This window comes from Capricornis sumatraensis, unplaced genomic scaffold, assembly GCF_032405125.1.
Source record: "Capricornis sumatraensis isolate serow.1 unplaced genomic scaffold, serow.2 scaffold1, whole genome shotgun sequence".
Taxonomy (NCBI): Eukaryota; Metazoa; Chordata; class Mammalia; order Artiodactyla; family Bovidae; genus Capricornis; species Capricornis sumatraensis.
The window spans coordinates 16280575-16287821 of record NW_027184612.1 but is presented as its reverse complement, the minus strand read 5'-3'; positions in this window follow the sequence as shown (position 1 = coordinate 16287821).

Below are 7247 nucleotides of genomic sequence, written 5' to 3'. Positions count from 1 at the left end.
TCAGCACCACTCCTGCCTTACCTTTGCACCTAGTCCTCAGGCGTTCTTGTGGAGGGCTTAGTTGCCGGTGGGTTGCACACTGCCAAGCGCTCCAGCAGAGAGGGCTCTATTAGAGGCAATGGGAGGGCAACTGCAGGGCTCCTCCAGCGGTTGCTTGACCGCCCAGACTCAGCACAGCACGGAGAGCACAAGGCTCACAGGGCCTCTGGCTGTGGTCTGCAGCCCCACACACGCTGAGGCTGACTCGGTGAGCGCCCAGAAGGTGCCTGACAGACGTCCTTTCCCTAGTGCTCTCCTCCCCAGCAGAGACGTGTGCAGGTGGTTGGGGCCTGCCCCTGCGTGTCTGGGCTCCCGCCCACAGCCCCAGCTCAGGGAAGCAGCTCCTCAGCCAAGACCTGTAGGAGGAGCGGGGCGCCCCCGCCTGGAAGCCTAGTGCACAGCATGAGGGAAGCGAGCCTCCTTGGGAGAAGAGGAGGCAGCCCAGATGCGTGGGGCTGCAATCACTGCTTGGGCGGAGCCGAGTGCGCCTCCAGTACGGCAGAGCTCCAGCTCTGCTCAGAGGCCCGATCTGGCAGAGGGCTGGCGTGAGGCTGCTCTGCCCTGGGCGAGCCTTGCCCAGACTTGCCTCGCGGCTAGGCTTCCAGTCCAGAAAGGAGCGGGCTGCGCGAGACTGGGAGATGCTACTGGCGCCTTCCTGGCCTCAGCTCCACTCCTGCCTTGCCTTTGCACCTAGTCCTCAGGCGTTCTTGTGGAGGGCTTAGTTGCCGGTGGGTTGCACACTGCCAAGCGCTCCAGCTTGAGGGCTCTAGTAGAGGCAAAGTGAGGGCAACTGGAAGTCTATTCTTACGGTTGCTTGACCGCCCAGACTCAGCACAGCACGGAAAGCACAAGGCTCACAGGGCCCCTGGCTGGGGTCTGCAGCCCCACACACGCGGAGGCTGACTCGGTGAGCGCCCAGAAGGTGCCTGACAGACGTCATTTCCCTAGTGCTCTCCTCCCCAGCAGAGACGTGTGCAGGTGGTTGGGGCCTGCCCCTGCGTGTCTGGGCTCCCGTCCACAGCCCCAGCTCAGGGAAGCAGCTCCTGATTCAAGACCTGTAGGAGGCGCGGGGCGCCCCCGCCTGGAAGCCTAGTGCACAGCATGAGGGAAGCGAGCCTCCTTGGGAGAAGAGGAGGCAGCCCAGATGCGTGGGGCTGCAATCACTGCTTGGGTGGAGCCGAGTGCGCCTCCAGTACGGCAGAGCTCCAGCTCTGCTCAGAGGCCCGATCTGGCAGAGGGCTGGCGTGAGGCTGCTCTGCCCTGGGCGAGCCTTGCCCAGACTTGCCTCGCGGCTAGGCTTCTAGTCCAGAAAGGAGCGGGCTGCGCGAGACTGGGAGATGCTACTGGCGCCTTCCTGGCCTCAGCTCCACTCCTGCCTTGCCTTTGCACCTAGTCCCCAGGCGTTCTTTTGGAGGGCTTAGTTGCCGCTGCGTTGCACACTGCCAAGCGCTCCAGCTTGAGGGCTCTAGTAGAGGCAAAGTGAGGGCAACTGAAAGTCTATTCTTACGGTTGCTTGACCGCCCAGACTCAGCACAGCATGGAGAGCACAAGGCTCACAGGGCCTCTGGCTGTGGTCTGCAGCCCCACACACGCTGAGGCTGACTCGGTGAGCGCCCAGAAGGTGCCTGACAGACGTCATTTCCCTAGTGCTCTCCTCCCCAGCAGAGACCTGTGCAGGTGGTTGGGGCCTGCCCCTGCGTGTCTGGGCTCCCGTCCACAGCCCCAGCTCAGGGAAGCAGCTCCTGAGCCAAGACCTGTGGAGGGCGCAGGGGGCCCCGCCTGGAAGCCTAGTTTCCAGCATGCGGGAAGCGAGCCTCCTTGGGAGAAGAGGAGGCAGCCCAGATGCGTGGGGCTGCAATCACTGCTTGGGCGGAGCCGAGTGCGCCTCCAGTACGGCAGAGCTCCAGCTCTGCTCAGAGGCCCGATCTGGCAGAGGGCTGGCGTGAGGCTGCTCTGCCCTGGGCGAGCCTTGCCCAGACTTGCCTCGTGGCTAGGCTTCCAGTCCAGAAAGGAGCGGGCTGCGCGAGACTGGGAGATGCTACTGGCGCCTTCCTGGCCTCAGCTCCCCTCCTGCCTTGTCTTTGCACCTAGTCCCCAGGTGTTCTTGTGGAGAACTTAGTTGCCGATGGGTTGCACACTGCCAAGCGCTCCAGCTTGAGGGCTCTAGTAGAGGCAAAGTGAGGGCAACTGAAATTCTATTCTTACGGTTGCTTGACCGCCCAGACTCAGCACAGCACGGAGAGCACAAGGCTCACAGGGCCTCTGGCTGTGGTCTGCAACCCCACACAAGCTGAGGCTGACTCGGTGAGCTTCCAGAAGGTGCCTGACAGACGTCATTTCCCTAGTGCTCTCCTCCCCAGCAGAGACGTGTGCAGGTGGTTGGGGCCTGCCTCTGCGTGTCTGGGCTCCCGTCCACAGCCCGAGCTCAGGGAAGCAGCTCCTGAGCCAAGACCTGTGGGAGGCGCAGGGGGCCCCGCCTGGCAGCCTAGTATACAGCATGTGGGAAGCGAGCCTCCTCGGGAGAAGAGAAGGCAGCCCTGCTGTGTGCAGCTGCATTCACTGCTTTGGCGGAGCCGAGTGCGCCTCCAGTACGGCAGAGCTCCAGCTCTGCTCAGAGGCCCGATCTGGCAGAGTTGCTGGCGTGAGGCTGCTCTGCCATGGGCGAGCCTTGCCCAAACTTGCCTCGCGGCTAGGCTTCCAGTCCAGAAAGGAGCGGGCTGCGCGAGACTGGGAGATGCTACTGGCGCCTTCCTGGCCTCAGCTCCACTCCTGCCTTGCCTTTGCACCTAGTCCCCAGGCGTTCTTTTGGAGGGCTTAGTTGCCGGTGGGTTGCACACTGCCAAGCGCTCCAGCTTGAGGGCTCTAGTAGAGGCAAAGTGAGGGCAACTGAAAGTCTATTTTTACGGTTGCTTGACCGCCCAGACTCAGCACAGCACGGAGAGCACAAGGCTCACAGGGCCTCTGGCTGTGGTCTGCAGCCCCACACACGCTGAGGCTGACTCGGTGAGCGCCCAGAAGGTGCCTGACAGACGTCATTTCCCTAGTGCTCTCCTCCCAGGCAGAGACGTGTGCAGGTGGTTGGGGCCTGCCCCTGCGTGTCTGGGCTCCCGTCCACAGCCCCAGCTCAGGGAAGCAGCTCCTGAGTCAAGACCTGTAGGAGGCGCGGGGCGCCCCCGCCTGGAAGCCTAGTGCACAGCATGAGGGAAGCGAGCCTCCTTGGGAGAAGAGGAGGCAGCCCAGATGCGTGGGGCTGCAATCACTACTTGGGCGGAGCCCAGTGCGCCTCCAGTACGGCAGAGCTCCAGCTCTGCTCAGAGGCCCGATCTGGCAGAGGGCTGGCGTGAGGCTGCTCTGCCCTGGGCGAGCCTTGCCCAGACTTGCCTCGCGGCTAGGCTTCTAGTCCAGAAAGGAGCGGGCTGTGCGAGACTGGGAGATGCTACTGGCGCCTTCCTGGCCTCAGCTCCACTCCTGCCTTGCCTTTGCACCTAGTCCCCAGGCGTTCTTGTGGAGGGCTTAGTTGCCGGTGGGTTGCACACTGCCAAGCGCTCCAGCTTGAGGGCTCTAGTAGAGGCAAAGTGAGGGCAACTGAAAGTCTATTCTTACGGTTGCTTGACCGCCCAGACTCAGCACAGCACGGAGAGCACAAGGCTCACAGGGCCTCTGGCTGTGGTCTGCAGCCCAACACACGCTGAGGCTGACTGGGTGAGCGCCCAGAAGGTGCCTGACAGACGTCATTTCCCTAGTGCTCTCCTCCCCAGCAGAGACGTGTGCAGGTGGTTGGGGCCTGCCCTGCGTGTCTGGGCTCCCGTCCACAGCCCCAGCTCAGGGAAGCAGCTCCTGAGCCAAGACCTGTGGAGGGCGCAGGGGGCCCCGCCTGGAAGCCTAGATTCCAGCATGCGGGAAGCGAGCCTCCTCGGGTGAAGAGAAGGCAGCCCTGCTGTGTGCGGCTGCATTCACTGCTTTGGCGGAGCCGAGTGCGCCTCCAGTACGGCAGAGCTCCAGCTCTGCTCAGAGGCCCGATCTGGCAGAGTTGCTGGCGTGAGGCTGCTCTGCCCTGGGCGAGCCTTGCCCAGACTTGCCTCGCGGCTAGGCTTCCAGTCCAGAAAGGAGCGGGCTGCGCGAGACTGGGAGATGCTACTGGCGCCTTCCTGGCCTCAGCACCACTCCTGCCTTACCTTTGCACCTAGTCCTCAGGCGTTCTTGTGGAGGGCTTAGTTGCCGGTGGGTTGCACACTGCCAAGCGCTCCAGCAGAGAGGGCTCTATTAGAGGCAATGGGAGGGCAACTGCAGGGCTCCTCCAGCGGTTGCTTGACCGCCCAGACTCAGCACAGCACGGAGAGCACAAGGCTCACAGGGCCTCTGGCTGTGGTCTGCAGCCCCACACACGCTGAGGCTGACTCGGTGAGCGCCCAGAAGGTGCCTGACAGACGTCCTTTCCCTAGTGCTCTCCTCCCCAGCAGAGACGTGTGCAGGTGGTTGGGGCCTGCCCCTGCGTGTCTGGGCTCCCGCCCACAGCCCCAGCTCAGGGAAGCAGCTCCTCAGCCAAGACCTGTAGGAGGCGCGGGGCGCCCCCGCCTGGAAGCCTAGTGCACAGCATGAGGGAAGCGAGCCTCCTTGGGAGAAGAGGAGGCAGCCCAGATGCGTGGGGCTGCAATCACTGCTTGGGTGGAGCCGAGTGCGCCTCCAGTACGGCAGAGCTCCAGCTCTGCTCAGAGGCCCGATCTGGCAGAGGGCTGGCGTGAGGCTGCTCTGCCCTGGGCGAGCCTTGCCCAGACTTGCCTCGCGGCTAGGCTTCTAGTCCAGAAAGGAGCGGGCTGCGCGAGACTGGGAGATGCTACTGGCGCCTTCCTGGCCTCAGCTCCACTCCTGCCTTGCCTTTGCACCTAGTCCCCAGGCGTTCTTTTGGAGGGCTTAGTTGCCGGTGCGTTGCACACTGCCAAGCGCTCCAGCTTGAGGGCTCTAGTAGAGGCAAAGTGAGGGCAACTGAAAGTCTATTCTTACGGTTGCTTGACCGCCCAGACTCAGCACAGCATGGAGAGCACAAGGCTCACAGGGCCTCTGGCTGTGGTCTGCAGCCCCACACACGCTGAGGCTGACTCGGTGAGCGCCCAGAAGGTGCCTGACAGACGTCATTTCCCTAGTGCTCTCCTCCCCAGCAGAGACCTGTGCAGGTGGTTGGGGCCTGCCCCTGCGTGTCTGGGCTCCCGTCCACAGCCCCAGCTCAGGGAAGCAGCTCCTGAGCCAAGACCTGTGGAGGGCGCAGGGGGCCCCGCCTGGAAGCCTAGTTTCCAGCATGCGGGAAGCGAGCCTCCTTGGGAGAAGAGGAGGCAGCCCAGATGCGTGGGGCTGCAATCACTGCTTGGGCGGAGCCGAGTGCGCCTCCAGTACGGCAGAGCTCCAGCTCTGCTCAGAGGCCCGATCTGGCAGAGGGCTGGCGTGAGGCTGCTCTGCCCTGGGCGAGCCTTGCCCAGACTTGCCTCGTGGCTAGGCTTCCAGTCCAGAAAGGAGCGGGCTGCGCGAGACTGGGAGATGCTACTGGCGCCTTCCTGGCCTCAGCTCCACTCCTGCCTTGTCTTTGCACCTAGTCCCCAGGTGTTCTTGTGGAGAACTTAGTTGCCGATGGGTTGCACACTGCCAAGCGCTCCAGCTTGAGGGCTCTAGTAGAGGCAAAGTGAGGGCAACTGAAATTCTATTCTTACGGTTGCTTGACCGCCCAGACTCAGCACAGCACGGAGAGCACAAGGCTCACAGGGCCTCTGGCTGTGGTCTGCAACCCCACACAAGCTGAGGCTGACTCGGTGAGCTTCCAGAAGGTGCCTGACAGACGTCATTTCCCTAGTGCTCTCCTCCCCAGCAGAGACGTGTGCAGGTGGTTGGGGCCTGCCTCTGCGTGTCTGGGCTCCCGTCCACAGCCCGAGCTCAGGGAAGCAGCTCCTGAGCCAAGACCTGTGGGAGGCGCAGGGGGCCCCGCCTGGCAGCCTAGTATACAGCATGTGGGAAGCGAGCCTCCTCGGGAGAAGAGAAGGCAGCCCTGCTGTGTGCAGCTGCATTCACTGCTTTGGCGGAGCCGAGTGCGCCTCCAGTACGGCAGAGCTCCAGCTCTGCTCAGAGGCCCGATCTGGCAGAGTTGCTGGCGTGAGGCTGCTCTGCCATGGGCGAGCCTTGCCCAAACTTGCCTCGCGGCTAGGCTTCCAGTCCAGAAAGGAGCGGGCTGCGCGAGACTGGGAGATGCTACTGGCGCCTTCCTGGCCTCAGCTCCACTCCTGCCTTGCCTTTGCACCTAGTCCCCAGGCATTCTTTTGGAGGGCTTAGTTGCCGGTGGGTTGCACACTGCCAAGCGCTCCAGCTTGAGGGCTCTAGTAGAGGCAAAGTGAGGGCAACTGAAAGTCTATTTTTACGGTTGCTTGACCGCCCAGACTCAGCACAGCACGGAGAGCACAAGGCTCACAGAGCCTCTGGCTGTGGTCTGCAGCCCCACACACGCTGAGGCTGACTCGGTGAGCGCCCAGAAGGTGCCTGACAGACGTCATTTCCCTAGTGCTCTCCTCCCAGGCAGAGACGTGTGCAGGTGGTTGGGGCCTGCCCCTGCGTGTCTGGGCTCCCGTCCACAGCCCCAGCTCAGGGAAGCAGCTCCTGAGTCAAGACCTGTAGGAGGCGCGGGGCGCCCCCGCCTGGAAGCCTAGTGCACAGCATGAGGGAAGCGAGCCTCCTTGGGAGAAGAGGAGGCAGCCCAGATGCGTGGGGCTGCAATCACTACTTGGGCGGAGCCCAGTGCGCCTCCAGTACGGCAGAGCTCCAGCTCTGCTCAGAGGCCCGATCTGGCAGAGGGCTGGCGTGAGGCTGCTCTGCCCTGGGCGAGCCTTGCCCAGACTTGCCTCGCGGCTAGGATTCTAGTCCAGAAAGGAGCGGGCTGCGCGAGACTGGGAGATGCTACTGGCGCCTTCCTGGCCTCAGCTCCACTCCTGCCTTGCCTTTGCACCTAGTCCCCAGGCGTTCTTGTGGAGGGCTTAGTTGCCGGTGGGTTGCACACTGCCAAGCGCTCCAGCTTGAGGGCTCTAGTAGAGGCAAAGTGAGGGCAACTGAAAGTCTCTTCTTACGGTTGCTTGACCGCCCAGACTCAGCACAGCACGGAGAGCACAAGGCTCACAGGGCCTCTGGCTGTGGTCTGCAGCCCAACACACGCTGAGGCTGACTGGGTGAGCGCCCAG